This window comes from Bufo bufo, chromosome 3 (assembly GCF_905171765.1).
Source record: "Bufo bufo chromosome 3, aBufBuf1.1, whole genome shotgun sequence".
NCBI classification, from domain to species: Eukaryota; Metazoa; Chordata; class Amphibia; order Anura; family Bufonidae; genus Bufo; species Bufo bufo.
Genome location: NC_053391.1, coordinates 144,018,392 through 144,034,838, shown reverse-complemented (window position 1 = coordinate 144,034,838; position 16,447 = coordinate 144,018,392). Strand labels below are relative to the sequence as shown.

At 46.2% G+C, this 16,447-nt stretch overlaps 1 protein-coding gene across 4 annotated transcripts in view; it reads right to left on the bottom strand.

Moving 5' to 3' along the window:
- BCLAF3 (BCLAF1 and THRAP3 family member 3) overlaps positions 1-14,497 on the bottom strand; it is a 101,234-nt gene extending 86,737 nt beyond the window's left edge. For 2 of the 4 annotated variants that reach the window (XM_040423671.1, XM_040423670.1), the window contains exon 1: positions 14,334-14,497. The gene's annotated coding sequence lies outside the window, so the exon portion shown is untranslated. The remainder of the gene's footprint in view (positions 1-14,333) is intronic. The other 2 variants (XM_040423669.1, XM_040423672.1) reach the window with 2 other exon arrangements.
- Between the last annotated feature and the right edge of the window lie 1,950 nt (positions 14,498-16,447).

The following is a 16,447-nucleotide window of genomic DNA, read 5'->3' as shown; positions in this document are numbered from 1 at the left end:
AGAGCTTTCCCTGACCCCAGATTTGATATAAAAAATGTTCTTGGGGGTGGACTGAAGAAAATTCTATCTTGTAGCCTGCCCTGAGTACTTCCTGGGCCCAGGGATTTGTTGTTATCTTTTCCCAGGCAGAGAAAATTCTTCAGTCTTCCCCCCACTCTGGCGTCATTGTTTATCACTGGGTTTACTCTGGGGGTTAAGGAGAAACCCTTTCCCTTTTCCTCCTTAGGGTTAACTCCAGCTGCCTGACTTCCCTTTCCCTCTGTAGGATCTCTCGTCCCTGAAAGGAACGAAAGGGAATTTTCCTCCTATAAAAAAAGGTCTATTCTCTGGAAATACCTTCTTTTTATCTGAAGCCTTTTCCAGGATCTTGTCTAGGACTGGCCCAAAGACGTATTCACCTGAAAACGGGATAGAACATAACTTCATTTTCGAAGTTTTGTCCCCAGACCAGGATTTCACCCAAAGGGCACGACGTGCCGCGTTAGAGAGACCTGCATCCTTGGCAGAAAATCTGATGGACTCAGCGGAAGCATCCGCTAAGAAGGCTGTTTCTGATTTAAGGAGAGGGATAGAGTTTATTATTTCCTCCCTGGGGGTCTTATTCTTCAAATGGGATTCTAACTCGTTCAACCAAAGGTACATAGACTTCGCTACCGAAGTCGCAGCAATGTTAGATTTGAGATTAAACATAGACGCCTCCCAAGATTTACGTAATAAGCCATCAGCTTTTCTCTCCATGGAATTTCTCAATTGTGATGCGTCCTCGAAGGGCAACAAGGTTTTTTTATTGACCTTAGCCACTTGTACGTCTATTTTGGGGATCTCGTCAAATAATTTTGACTCAGATGGGTCAAACAACAGGTGGTTCTTGTACTCTCTGGACACCCCTAGTTTCCTTTCAGGGACTGACCATTCTTCTAAGATCCTGTCCCGAATGTTTTCGTTAATTGGGAACACTCTGGCCCTTTTTGTCCTTAGACCCCCAAACATCTCCTCTTATATGGAGTGAGGTTTTTGAACGTCCTTCACCCCCATGGTGGCTCTTACAGCTTTTAGGAGACCCGACATCTCAGAGGCAAAGTAGAAATTTTTACTGCCCTCAGGGATCTCTCCTTCCGAAAGTGGGTCTTCCTCCCACTGGAAAGTATACATATCCTTTAAATAAGTGCTACATTATGCCATTTAAAGGAGTACTAATAGATACTGATGATCTATCCAGAGGACAGGTCATCAAAATCAGGTCAGCAGAGTCCGACTCCTGGCACCCCCGCCAATCAGCTGTTTTTGGCAGCCATCGGTACTGGAAATAGGTGGAAACAAAAGGCTCCGTCCACAGTGTAGTGGTCATGCCGGGTTATTGCAGCTCAGCTCCCATTCACTTGTGCTGAGCTGTACTACTCCAGCATGGCCACTACACAGTGGAAGGAGCCTTCTGCTTCTACCTTCTGTCCACCGTTTTGTTTCCGATTATTTTTGTCTAGCGCATATGCTGGGAAAATCTACCAGTACATACTCTGAATGTAAATCCCTTGACGTAGGTCACTGAAACCTATGTGTATCGATATAAAAGCTCTCTTTCTATAGAACAACATATACCAGTCTGAGGGAGGAGACCATAAGGAGGCTCTGGGCATCTGGAGGGACTAGATGGCTTTATGAACATGTTTGATCTAAATGGCAGGATTTATTCACTTAGGAAACCTTGTAATGTCATTAGGAGGCAAAATAGCAAAAAAGATGTAACGAACAGAGTGCATAAAAGAATAAGACTTGAATAACAGCCTTCATGCAGATTTTTTGTGCACATACAGTAGATGGTAGAGGTATACAGGCTACAAGTTTGGTTGCACACCCATATTGACACCTTTAGCCAGGTCTACATAGCTCCCTTACTTGCTACTGATTCCAAGTAATGGATAACGCTTGAGGTCTGTGGGTCTGGCCCTTGTTCTCTTCACATCAGACAGTGACATGGCAAATTATGAGTTTACACCAAATAGTGAACAGATGATTAGCTCCTTTCCGGAAACTGAGGATTACTAAAGGGGTTTTCCATGAGTAAAATACTGATGATTCAAATTCTTAAATGGGTTTTCAGAATATTGATGATGTTCTATACTCAGGATAGGTCGCCAATATTTGATCAGTAGGGGTCCAACTCCCAGCACCCGAGCCAATCAGGTGTGGCGGTCTGGTGAATGCTGCGGCCTTCTCAATTTACCAAGCACAGTGCCTTACATTGTATAGTGGCTGTGTTTGGTATTGCAGCCCTGGCCCATTCACTTGAATTGGCATGAGCTGCACATAGGCCCCGTGACAGAATAAAAAGAGGCCGCAGCACTCACCAAAGCACTGTGACCTCTTCAAACAGCTGATCGGCATGGGTGTCAGGAGTCAGACTGCCAGATTAATGACCTATTCTGAGCATTGCAACCCCAGGGACTTCAAGTTTACAAGCTTTGTAAGCTGAAAGAGGCTTATCCACCACTGAGAGTTATGGAATGAGGCCTGTCCACGTGACAGTATGTGTGAGATTTCCAGCAACAAAACTTTCAGTAACTGGAATACTATATATTTTTCAGAACAGTCTTTCGTTTCATAATATTCTGGAAAAATACATTAATGGGGGTGGGGTGCACATTTTCCCTTATTACTTGATATGATTAATTTAGCCTGAGAAATAATCCCTGCTACATCATCTAACTATAAAGATACCACAAGTTCAATAATGGTTTAACCTATTAAAGGGGTATTACCGTTTTTATTTTTTTATTTGATTATGTAGTAGGAGGTCAAAAATGTTTCTAATATAAATGTATTCTGCATACATACTTTTCTTATATCAGGCAGTTGACCCCTATATGCAGTAGAATGGTATAGCCTAGGGTTGTTGCGGGTATCGAAATTTCGATACCCAATCGATACTTTTGTCCCGGTATCGATACGATACCGGGATTTCCATTTTTTCGATACTGGGCTGCGCTGCTGCGCCATCTAGTATCTCTGATCATGAGTGCAGTCAGCGCACTGCTCTCAGCGCGCTCATGTTCCCTCAGCAGCACGGGGAGAAGGAAGCAGTCCTCCCTCCCCCCTGTGCTGCAGCTGCCACCAATGAGAAGAGAGGGGCGGAGGAGGGGCGGGCGCACTGCGCCACCAATGATACACGACTTTTCCATGGCATCAGTCATGTGACATCCTTCACATCATATAACCCCTGACATACAGTATGTGTCTGACATAGCACATGGATGTCTGCTGATCCAGCACCTAAGTAACTAGGGCTGGCGGAGGAATCATTTTATTGTTAATACAGTAACTACATTACTGTGTGTATTCACATGGCTGCCTGTCTCTAGGTAATGTCATGTTGTTAAAGAGGACCTTTCACTAGTTTAAAAACTAAAAACTAACTATATCAGTGGGCAGAGCGGCGCCCAGGGGTCCCCCTGCACTTACTAGTATGTCTGGGCGCCGCTCCGTTCGCCCGGTATAGGCTCCGGTGTGTGCAGCTCCCTCTGTTGTACTGGGCAGAGTTTTTGTATTAGGGTTGTCCCTTGCTGCAGCGCTGGCCAATCGTAGCGCACAGCTCATAGCCTTTTTCATAATGATATAGTCAATGGTGTCGCACTGCGACAGTCACGCAAAAATCCAACTGTCGTGTGGCAATGCGACACCATTGACTATCGTTATAAAAATTGTAGCCCTAACCTAAGAATTTTTTAAAGGCACCATACACCTTTAAATCCATACACTATAGAGCAACTTGTAACTGGGTACCTGAAAACCACCGCCAGGCGGAAAGGCAAATAAAGGTACAAACTCCAGGCTAGACAATAGAAGATGAGAGATCTGTCACTGGAAGGCGATTGCAGGGAGGACGTTTCAGATTAAACACTTTCTAGAGGCTACAGCGCCATTCCTGCTCGCTGATATTTTGCCCGCTCAACTGGTGGTTGAATTATAAAATTCCCAATCACAAGTACAGTTAGAAACTACAAGTCTTTCTTTCTTTAAATAATTAGAGAAGGCCCCGTCCCTAGCAATCTAGTTGTGCTTTTCCTCTGGACCAGGGGGATCAGCAACTTCTGGAACTTCAGCTGTTGTGAAACTACAAATCCCAGCATGCTCCATTCACTTCTTTGGGAGCTCCAAGTACAGCTGAGTACATGTGCATGCTGGGAGTTGTAGTTTCAAAAACAGCTGAAGTGCTGGAGGCTGCTGACCCCTGCTCTAGACTTTAATTGGTGAAAGACTCCTGGCATGGCTGAACAACTGTTTGCAGGAGCCAGGGTGCCGGAACTAGCACAGCTCCATACACTGTGTAGGCGCGGGGAAATGACTGAGCTTGCACCTCCTGGCCACTGCACAGTGTATGGAGCTCTGCTAGGCCTGATGCACTTTCAGAGACCTCCCCTTGTCACTAGACCTGTGGAGGGAAGGATACTTACCTGCTCCTCTTTTGGTTCCCCGCACGTCCTGTTAGTAATCACCTGGCCGCTGCAGCCAATCACTGGCCACAGTGGTGACGTGTCATGTAACCCAGCGACGTGACTGGCTGCAGCGGACACATGAACTCCTGTCAATCAGGAAGTTTACAAGCAGAAACCAGAGTGTGGCAGTGACGGGAGCCCAAAAGAGCTGGAACCCAGCAGCGGGGAACTGGCAAGTACGCTTCCCTTCGAAGGTCCAGAAACATAATTAGGGGTTTAGCAGAAAGACCCCCCTCCCCCCCAAAGATGGACAACTCCTACAAGGATAGGTCATCAATATTAAGGTCCTGGAATACTCCTTTAATTCATCACATGCCGAGTTGACAGCATATCCACAATATTTCCCTACACATGAAAAGACAAAATAATGAATATTCACATTATGTGTGTAAAAAGAACACTAAACATAGAAACGTATGATAAAAGTGAAGAAGAAATACAGTTGCCTTCACTGTTTGTCAGTTTGCACAGTGTTTTCATCATGATCTATAGTCTTGTAGAAAATGTGAACAGAACAAAAGGGTTAATCTTCTGCTCATCTCTGTCTTCAGCTGGTGGCCATGGCTTAGCCAAGGGGGTGGAGCTTAATCTTTTTATTCTACTGCAGAAAGGGCAGAGTAGGGGGGGCTTACAGAGGAGGAGGAGGAGGTGGGACATGGCTGAGCTCCTGGGACACAAATTTTTTTTTGTTTTAATTACAATAGTATGAAGAGAAAAAGAAAAGATGAAGGGAGGAAGTGCTGAGATTATTATTATTTTTTGTGTGCATTTTCCATATTTAGTATTCCTTTAAAGGGATTATCCTCATGTTTTTTAAAGTCCCCCCTTACGTGGTCAAACACTAACATTAATAATGTCAAAAATATTCCTAACAGGCCAGCAGCGTAATTGGTGTAATTCTGTTGTGGGCACTTCCTGAAACACGTGACATACATTCAGCATGTGATCCTAACCCAGTTACAACTCGCGTTGTAGGTGGATTGCGCCTGCGCAGTCAGGTAGCCTCAGGCACTGTGATCTCAGGTTGTAACCAGGCGAGGATCCTGGCACGTGATCCATGAAGCGCCCGCAACGCAATTACAATGGGAAGCACAGCACTGGCCTGGTAGGAATATTTTTAACATAAAGGGGGAGACCATTAAAGAATTTTTAAAAATGCAGATAACCCCTTTAAGAAATAGACAGAGCATCAAGTATGCCGCGCTCAATGATCCCACCTTCAATATGTCGCTGAGGAACCTGCCAAGTGACCTCTGTGCTAGCTTCACTTGCCACAATTTAGACATGATGAGGCAGAATATGTGGGTGGGAACAGTTTGTACTTTTTACACACAGACCCTGTGATGTCTTAAGTAATATGGACTCCCAGACTGTGGCCTCATGTATTATGCTACATGTATTAAAATATCTTACATAACCGGCAAAGTAATCAGAGTTAGCTCATCTCTAACCCCTACAGATTACAGACCTCTGTATGCATCCTGAAAACACTTCTCAATCTGTCCGCACTTAAAAACTATGCAGTCGTGTAATCTGGCATACTGTGTATTCCAGGACACATAACTACAGTTTAAGGGGGTTCTCCGGGAATATAGAGTTTTACCAAGAGCCCGTAGCCTGCCTCGGTAAACATAAGATTCATACTTACCTGCTCCGGTCCTCCATGCTCTGGTTCCTGGCTTGTTTTCTTCTGGCGCCACATGATAGCAGCAATGTAGAGTACCGGAGAGGCGGGAAGCAGGCAAGTATGAATCTACAGTACTATTGATGGGGGCAGGCTGCGGGCACTTGGTAAAAACTCACTATTCCTGGAGAACCCCTTTAAGGGTCCATTCACACGTCATTATTTTTACCTTTCCAGATAAAGGTTCTTTTTTTTTGCGGATCCGTTATTCAGTACAACCTTTCGTTTTTTTACTAAAGTGCTTCCGAATTCGTTCCGTGTTTCCGTTATTCAGGGGGTTTTTTTCATCCATTTTCCTGTCAACGGATCCGCAAAATCGGATGACATTCGGATGGTTTTTGTGCATGTCATCCGCATTTATGCGGATCCATTGACTTGAATGGACAACGGACCTGAAAAACGGAGAGAAAGTAGGACAAGCTTAATTTTTTTTCAGGATCCACATACTCGAAAATAGGAAAACGGAACGGATTCTGTGATTCGGACAGCACTATGATTGGTGTCTGCATTTTTGCAGAGGCAATTGAAATTAATGGATCCGTAAAAACCTTCCGATTTAAATCGGAACGGAAACGGACGTGTGAATGGACCCTAAGATGAACATGTTGTTACAGGGATTTTTCAGAATTAGCTGTTGTGTGTAATAAAATTATATCTGGCCGTTACATGATTTTTATATAAACTTTATAACCAGTTTTACCCTTTGCAGGGCCGGACTAGCTGCTATGTGATCTCCTATACACAGCCCACACAGGGAGGACATCCTGCTCCCCATCCCACCCTCATATACAGGGAAGCAGATGCAGCATATGAGCCTTATAGAGTACAGAGCAGTGTAGATGTGAATCCAGTAGCTGCGAGACACTATTAGCCGTAGTAACATCTGTATATCTCTCTGCTTCTCTCTCACTCAACTCTGTTCAGTATGTAATCTGAATCCCTAGGCCTCATGCACACGACCGTTGTGTGCATCCGTTCCCTCATTTTTCACAGTTTAGCGGAGGTCCCATTAATTTCTATGGAGCTGTGAAAAAAAACTGATAGTCCTCCGTTTTTTCTCCGCGTCCGTGATCCGTGATTCCAGTCCGTCAAAAAAATATAACCTGTCCTATTCTTGTCAGTGGAAAACGGAGGACGGACCCATTCAAGTCAATGGGTCCGTCAAAAAAAACAAAAACGGATGCACAACTGGTATGTCATCCGCGTCCGGTTTTTTTCTACAAGACCTTGGTGCAATAAAATTACACTTTTCATTAACCTTCCTTTTTTCCCCCCTGTCAGACAAAAAAAAAAAGGAAGACACAAGGAAACACAACTGAAGCAAAATCGGACACGGACCACTGAAGCCAAATCGCTGACAGTGAAAAAACACTGTCGTGGGCATGAGGCCTTAGGCTGATTTCATAGGTGCGGATGTGATCAGTGGGGGAAAAAAATGCCATTTGCATCAGATACAGAGAATTCAATAGAAAACATTTGTGACGTGCTTCATTTGAAGCCATATTGCAAAGACATTCTCCTCTAGATGCACTGCTCCTGTGGGAGAATAACCTGTCATATGGAGTCATAGAAGCACTGCATTGTTTGGATGCAGAAACCAGGCGACACACCGATGTCCACACCCTAGTAGCGATCTTCACGTGTCACTCACAATCAGTGAACGTAGTTTCAGTACACAGGCGTTAACATTTTTATCTTCCCACAACCGTAATCAGTATGTGAAATATTCTCCATGTGACAGCAGTATTTCCTGGACTGAACCCTGCTCCTGTGACATGAATGATTAAGGCCTCATGCACACGACCGTTGTTGTGTTCCGTTCCGCAAAACGGGGTTCCGTTATCCGTTTTTGTTTCCGTGTGTCTAACTTGATTTTTGGAGGACCACCAGACATAAAAGTAAAGTAAAAAAAAGTCTAAGGCTGGTTTCACACGGGCGTTGCGGGAACATGCACAATTTTTCTGCGCGAGTGCAAAACATTGTAATGCGTTTTGCACTCGCGTGAGAAAAATCGCGCATGTTTGGTACCCAAACCCGAACTTCTTCACAGAAGTTCGGGCTTGGGATCGGTGTTCTGTAGATTGTATTATTTTCCCTTATAACATGGTTATAAGGGAAAATAATAGCATTCTGAATACAGAATGCATAGTAAAATAGCGCTGGAGGGGTTAAAAAAAATAATAATTTAACTCACCATAATCCACTTGCTCGCGCAGCCCGGCATCTCTTCTGTCTTCATCTTAGCTGTGTGCAGGAAAAGGACCTGTGGTGACGTCACTCAGGTCATCACATGGTCCGTCACATGATCTTTTACCATGGTGATGGATCATGTGATGACCGGAGTGACGTCACCACAGGTCCTTTTCCTGCACACAGCTAAGATGAAGACAGAAGAGATGCCGGCTGCGCGAGCAAGTGGATTAAAGTGAGTTATATTATTTTTAAAAAAATTTAACCCCTCCAGTGCTATTTTACTATGCATTCTGTATTCAGAATGCTATTATTTTCCCTTATAACCATGTTATAAGGGAAAATAATAATGATCGGGTCCCCATCCCAATCGTCTCCTAGCAACCATGCGTGAAAATCGTACCGCATCCGCACTTGCTTGCTTGCAGATTCTCACGCAGCCCCATTCACTTCTATGGGGCCTGCGTTGCGTGAAAAACGCAGAATATAGAACATGCTGCGATTTTCACGCAAAGCACAAGTGATGCGTAAAAAAAAAAAATCACTGATCGTGTGCACAGCCCCATAGAAATGAATGGGTCAGGATTCAGTGCGGGTGCAATGCGTTCAACTCACGCATCGCATCCGCGCGGAATACTCGCCCATGTGAAAGGGGCCTTAGTCAAGCTTGCCATGCAAATGATAGGAAAAAACGGACACGGACGACAATCTAGTGTGCCTCCGCGTTTTTTCACGGTCCCATTCACTTGAATGGGTCCGCAAACCGTTTTCCGTGAAAAAAATAGGACAGGTTATATTTTTTTGATGGACTGGAACCACGGATGCGGATGACAAAAGGTGCATTAGCCGAGTTTGCAACGGACCCATTGAAAGTCAATGGGTCCACAGAAAATCACGAAAAACGGAACAACGGACACGGAATAAAACAACGGTCGTGTGCATGAGACCTTGTACGGCTGTGTGCTCCTGCCTGACCACCACCAGATAATGTCATCAGTACAGTGCAGTATAACAGGTTGGGCAGGAATCCACAGCATTAGGCCTCCTGCACACGACCGTTTTTTTTTCCCCCGTTTACTGGCCGTTTTTTGCGTTCCGTATACGGAACCATTCATTTCAATGGTTCCGCAAAAAAAACGGAATGTACTCCGTATGCATTCCGTTTCCGTATTTCCGTTCCGTTTAAAGATAGAACATGTCCTATTATTGCCCGCAAATCACGTTCCGTGGCTCCATTCAAGTCAATGGGTCCGCAAAAAAACTGAACACATACGGAAATGCATCCGTATGTCTTCCGTTTCCGTTCCTTGCGGAACCATCTATTGAAAATGTTATGCCCAGCCCAATTTTATCTATGTAATTACTGTATACTGTATATGCCATACGGAAAAACGGAACAGAAACGAAAACAAAAAACGGAACAACGGATCAGTGAAAAACGGACCGCAAAACACTGAAAAAGCCATACGGTCGTGTGCAGGGGGCCTTAAAAGGGGTCATCAGGGTTGCGCAGCAAAACTGCACGATGCACGCGGCTGATATCTGTATTTTGCAGATCTGCGGTTTGCTGACCACAAAATACAAATGGCCTTAAAGGGGTTATCCAGGGTGCACAGCGGTCACGTGTGGTGGCCACTTCCAGGATGTGATTCAGACTCATGCATGCGCTGTAGGTGCTAACCCTAGGCTAGGATCGCATGCCCAATGTACAGCATGTGATCCCAGAAGTGGCCGCCACATGGGATTGCGTCACGACCTGGATAACACCTTTAAAGGCTGTGTACACCTTTGGGGTCAATTTTTTCATTAGTGCATTATCAGCTTAAGGCTCCATTCACAGGTCCGCAATGTGTTTTGCGGATACACGGATCCGCAAAACACGGAAAGCGGCAATGTGTGTTCCGCATTTTGCGGACCGCACATTGCCGACATAATAGAATATGCCTGTTCTTGTCCGCAATTGCGGACAAGAATAGGACATGTTCTATTTTTTTGCGGAAACGGAAGCACGGATGCGGAAGTGCGGATCCGCAAATGTGGATGCGGACAGCACATTCCGTCCCCATAGAGAATGAATGGGTCCGCACCCTTTCCGCAAAATTGCGGAAAGGATGCGGACACATTTTGCGGACGTGTGAATGGAGCCTTAAGAGGACCTCTCCCCACTCCTGACCTGCCTGTTTTAATAGCTTCTTGTATTCCCCATGTAATAACAATTCTGGAGCATCTCTGCTTATGGCTCTGTGTTGTGCCATTCTTTAATTTTTTTCTACTAGAATTCATGAATGAATTGCTATTGGGTACAGAGGGGAGGTAACCAGATGGGGGGTCCCTGTCCAGACTGAATCTATCCAATCAGTGCTGCCCTTTTCGGTCTGGGCAGGGACACCCCCCCCCCCCCCCCCACCCAACTTGTTACCTCCCCTCTGTACCCTTACTGAGAGCCAATAGCAATTCATTCATAACTTCTAGTAGAAATAAGAAAGAAATGGCACAACACAGAGCCATAAGAATAGATGCTCCAGAATTGTTATTACATGGAGAATACAAGAAGCTATTAAAACAGGCATGTCAGGTCCTCTTTAAAATACTTTTTTCAGTCTGTCGTTATCAAAAATATGGAGTCCTTTTCTCTGTACAGGGCTGAGATGCTCTACTAGCAGGATCTGAATTTCCTCTCTGCTCCGTCAGGCAGGGAGCTAACGGCTCCTTATCTCTGCTCTCTGACCTTATAAACACTCAAAGCTCAATCCTTATCTTACTGATAAGACTGTGGCTTTAGTAAGTGTTGATTACCTCTCAGTAGTTTAGAGCTAAGGTTTATTAGATCACCAAAGTGAATGTGAAAGTACTAGTCACACAGCTAGACAAACAATTACTCCTCAATATTTTTAATAAATACCAATTAAAAAAATGATTATTAGCCCCAAATGAGTAAAATGCAATCATTAAAAAATTGTCCCCAAAGGTGTACATTGCCTTTAAGGCCTCATGCACACGACCATATGTATTTTGAGGTCCGCAAACTGTTGATCCGCAAAATACGGATACCTGCCATGTGCATGCTGCAATTTCCGCAGGCCCCATTGTCAAAATGCTTATACTTGACCACAAAATGGACAAGAATTCTTTTTTTTGTGAGATGGACATGCAGACAAAAGATGTGGACAGCACACAGCACCCAACTGAAATGAACAGGTCCGCATCAAAAGTGCAGAAAAAAATACGGATGTGTGCATGAGGCCTATATATCATTATAAAGCGGTGGAGAGTATCACAGCACTGAATATGCTCATGTGAAGCAGTCCTGAGTGGTTTCACAAGGCACCAAAATGAAGAAAATATTAAAAGTACTTACCTCTGACATTTTTCTCCAGCCCCTGCGTCTGTGTCCATTAGCGCCTTCTCCCTCAACACTCTGAATCCCCATAACAAGTCGCCTAAAGTTATAGCTACCAACATTGTAGGAAACGCACCTCAAAGGGAGAAGGCCCAGGCAGATGTGTTCCCCCCATGAGGGCATTTCCAGGAGATTCAGGGAGTGTTCATGGGCTGATCAGAGTGGCCTCGCATGTCAAAGGGGTAACTATTAGATTAGTGGGTGTCCTACTGCTAGGACCCTCACCAATGATGAGAACGGGGGGCCCCGTACCCGCCCCCTGAGATGACATGTGCGCGGCCGCTCCAATTATTTCTATGGGAGTTCTGGAGACAGCTGCTCAGTCATCTCCAGAACACCCATAGAATAAAAGGAGCAGCCATGAGCAAGTGTGACTGACCGTTCCATTAGAGGGTACGGGGCCTCCGTTCTCGAATCGGTGGGGGTCCAAGTGGTAGGACCTCCACCAATCTGATATTTAACCCCTATTTTGTGAATAGGGGAAAACTTCAAACAACTGGAACACCCCTTTAAATGATGGGGGGGATGAATAATAATGCCAGTGTCTGAGCACTGTAGGACACTGGGATTTTCCCAATACTGGCTACATTATGAGAGAGATATATTATGAGACCGTCTTGATATCCTCTGCGCTGCCAGAGGATATGCCTACAGTAATTTATGGCGAGAAGCAAATTGGGCGTATCCTCCGGCAGTCCGCGCGTAAACTGAAAGCAACGACAGCTCAGAGCTTCCTTAAATTTCTGTCTGAAATATGGCATCAATGAAGATAAATGTGCTGGTCCCGCTGGGAACTGGTGCGTGTGTGTGTGTGTGTGGGGGGTGATAAATCCGCCTCATTCAGTTTGGGAATAGATTTGACATTTACAGAGACAATAGAGGGGGAACTACTAAACAAAATGCATCAGACGTCTAGAGAAAACTGGACGCAAAAAGTGGCATATGTGGCAAGTTTACTACGCGTTTTAGACACTTCGCACTTGACGGCTTTGAAAAGTGTCTAGAAAAGGGCCGTGGCTAACAGGCATCATAAAATACCTACCATTTCTTTGGCCCAAAATGCCAGTGTAAAGTAAACCGGCTGAGGGATGGTGTAAGGCTAGGTCTACACGACGACGTGTCGCGCGACAGATAGGGCACAACTACACTGCGGCATTTTGACGCACAGCCATTTCTATAATGATAGTCTATGGCAGGTATGGCCAACCTGCGGCTCTCCAGCTGTTGCAAAACTACAACTCCCAGCATGCCCAGACTGCCTACAGCAGGGCATGGTTGGAGTTGGAGTTTTACAACAGCTGGAGAGCCGCAGGTTAGCCAACCCTGGTCTATGGTGTCGCAATGCGACAGTCGCAGAAAAATCCATCTTGAAAGGATTTTTTGCGACTGCCGCGTCGCAGTCACAGCATGTCGCAGTGCGACACCATAGACTATCATTATAAAAATGATCGCACGACAAATGTCGCCGCGTAGACCTAGCCTAAGAAAGAGAGCACTAGCTAACAGCGCTGCGTTTACCAGTCCCGTCCACTACACAACGGATGGATATACATCACTCTTTAAGGGGTTGTCCAGTCCGCAAAGCAGCGCTGCATTTACCAGTCCCGTCCACTACAGTCCGCAAAGCAATTTTTATTTTTTGCCCTCAAAGTGATTAGAAGAAAAAAAAGAAAACCCACCTACCCACTTACCAGCACTCTGCTCCAGCGCCAGGGGTCTTGTCCCTGCTACTTAAAGTCACCCCTGTCCTGTCAGTTGTCACATGCACCAGTGTCACATACCGCAGAGGGGCAAGTCACTGCCGAGTCCAGTGACTGGCAGCTACGGGGCACATGGCGATGGGCAGAGGGACTGGGCATGGGACCCTTGGCCAGTGACAAGGTAGGAGGCTTTTAACTATTATGATAATCACATTCAGGGCCATAATTAAAATTTGGTTTGGTGCCGGACTGCCCCCCTTTAAGCAAAGGCCAATGCTGTGCCACACATTTCCTTTCGGAGATCAGCGGTGGTGAACGATCCTGATCTCTGAGGTATCGGGAGATGGAATGGGGCCAAAGGGCAAGAGGGGCAGACATCAGGCGGGACAGAGGAGGCACTGGATGGAATTGCACATTTCCCTGCAGAGTCATGAATCAGACTGGCAGCAAAGCCTTCATTCCCATCATTATGCAGTGGTGGCTACACTACTACTCCCAGCCGGCCCTGGCAGCCTTCTGCGTGCTGAGAGTAGTAGTTCTGGACAGCACTGCACTACATGTCCCAATGCTTTCTAATCTTCTACTATAAAATCAGCAGCTTCTGTGCGACTAGAAGCATTAGAGAGACGGCGCAGAGCGACCTTCCTGCGCCTCGGCGGAGAAGGAAGTGGAGGAGGGGATTACAAAGGAAATAATAATAGGCTGAGGGCATACCGACACAGAGCTCCCGGGACTGCGGTCACCAGAGGACGCCTGCTGCAGTGCAGCCCGCATGTCACATCGGCGGCCCCGGGGGAGGGGGTTTCACAGAAATAACAGGGATGACACATTTACACACCCCCCTCCCCACGTGTGAGAATGAGACTTACCGCTGCGACGGGGGCGGGGTGCCGGCTGACGCTGCGGGCTGTAAATCCACCGCACAGGACGAGGAGCTCTCCTTCCCTTCACCCCATGCGATCCGCAGCTGCTGCTCCAGGACTACCGTAGATGCTATTTCCTAGTGGGCTAAAGGACCTCTGGTGACGTCATGCCCATGTGACCAGACTTTCCTGTGGGAGGAGCGTCAGTGGAGTTTACAACTAGAGAGTGTTTTGCTGGGGATTCTGGTTAGAAACTGAGGAGATATCCTGAGGGAGGTTTGTATAATGGGGATGTTGGTCTGGGGATCTCAGCAGGACTTGGCCGCAGTGCTATCCAGGGGCTGGGGGCAGAGTGTAAGGGAATGCAGTGCTCAGCCTGTGGACTCCGGGTGCACTGCCCTAATGCTGTGTGTGGACTCTGGGCTCATTACATGTGGACTATCGGTGTAATACAATGCTGGGGTGCAGTGGACTGGGGGGGGGGGGGGGTGTGCAGTGCCCTGCGTGGACTGGGGGGGGGGTGCAGTGCCCTGTGTGGACTATGGGGTTGCAGTGGACTGTGGGGGCTGCAGTGCCCTCCGTGGACTGTGGGGGGGGGGGGGGGTGCAGTGCCCTGTGTGGACTATGGGGGTGCAGTGGACTGGGGGGGGGGGGGGTGCAGTGGACTATGGGGTTGCAGTGGACTGTGGGGGCTGCAGTGCCCTCCGTGGACTGTGGGGGGGGGGGGGGCAGTGCCCTGTGTGGACTATGGGGGTGCAGTGGACTGTTGGGGGGGGTGCAGTGCCCTGTGGGGGGGTGCATTCCATTTCGGTATTTCCATTCCACAAAAAAGTAGTGCGTGTCCTATTATTGTCTGCAAATCACGGTCTGAGGCCCCATTCAAGTCGATTGAATTGAATAGGTCGGCAAAAAATACGGAACACATCCGTATGTAATCCGTATTTCATCCGTATTTTGCGGATCCATACTGTAGAAATGCTATGTCCGGCCCATATTGCTCATGTGTTTGGTAATTATTAAGTTACTGTTTCCGATCCGCAAAAAACGGATTAAATACAGAAACCATACGGATATGTTTTGTAGAATAACGGAACGGAAGAGATCAGAGAAAAAAAACTGATACGGAACAACGGATCAGTGAAAAACGGACCGCAAAACAACGGTTGTGTGCATGAGTCCTTACACTGCTAGATGATCGCTAACAAGCGTTCATACAAATTCTCTTTAGCAATCATCTGCCAAAAAATCGGCAGGTGTAATACAGTCTTCAGACGCCTAACCAGGCAGTTTTAGGCCTCTGTTTAAGCGTGTCCTGTGCAGGAATCACTCCGTGTGTGAGCATGATTGCCTGTTATGGACACGGCTTATTTAGCAGGAGCGCATGGCAGTATACTGAGTTATAATGCTGTCAGTATAAGGGCTCATGCACACGACCGTTGTTTTGCGGTCCCTTTTTCATGGATCCGTTCTGTATCTGAGTTTTTTTTTTTTTTTTTTTTTCTGATTTAAGTCCTCTTCCGTTCCGTTATTTCACAAAACATATCCGTATGCGATCCTTTTTTTGAGGATTGGAAACAGTAACTTATTAATCACCAAACACATAAGCAATATGGATGTGTTCCGTGTGCGTTCCGTATTTTTTGCGGACCCATTGACTTGAATGGGGCCTCGGACCGTGATTTGCGTACAATATTAGGACATGCACTACTTTTTTGCATAATTGAAATACAGAAACAAAATGCACACTGAGTACCGTCCGTTGTTTTTGCGGACCCATTGAAGTGAATGGTTCCGCATACGGTCCGTAAAAATAACGGAAGCGGAAAGAAAATAAGTTTGTGTGCATGAGCCCTAATTCTGTAGCAGTAAGATCATGCAGAGACACACAGCATTATAGATCAGTATACTGCCGTGCGCTTCTGAGAAACGAGCAGTGTCCATAGTGGGCAATCACGCTCATACATGGAGCATGATTCCCGCCCAGGACACACTCATCTGAAACAGCCCTTACTCTTAAAAAAAAAAAAAGTTAAACTCTCATGTATTTCTACTCCTGAGACTTTCTTTGGGCCGGAGTGCTGTGTTTGCGCAGCCTGTCCTAGTCTGCTCAGTCTCTGCTG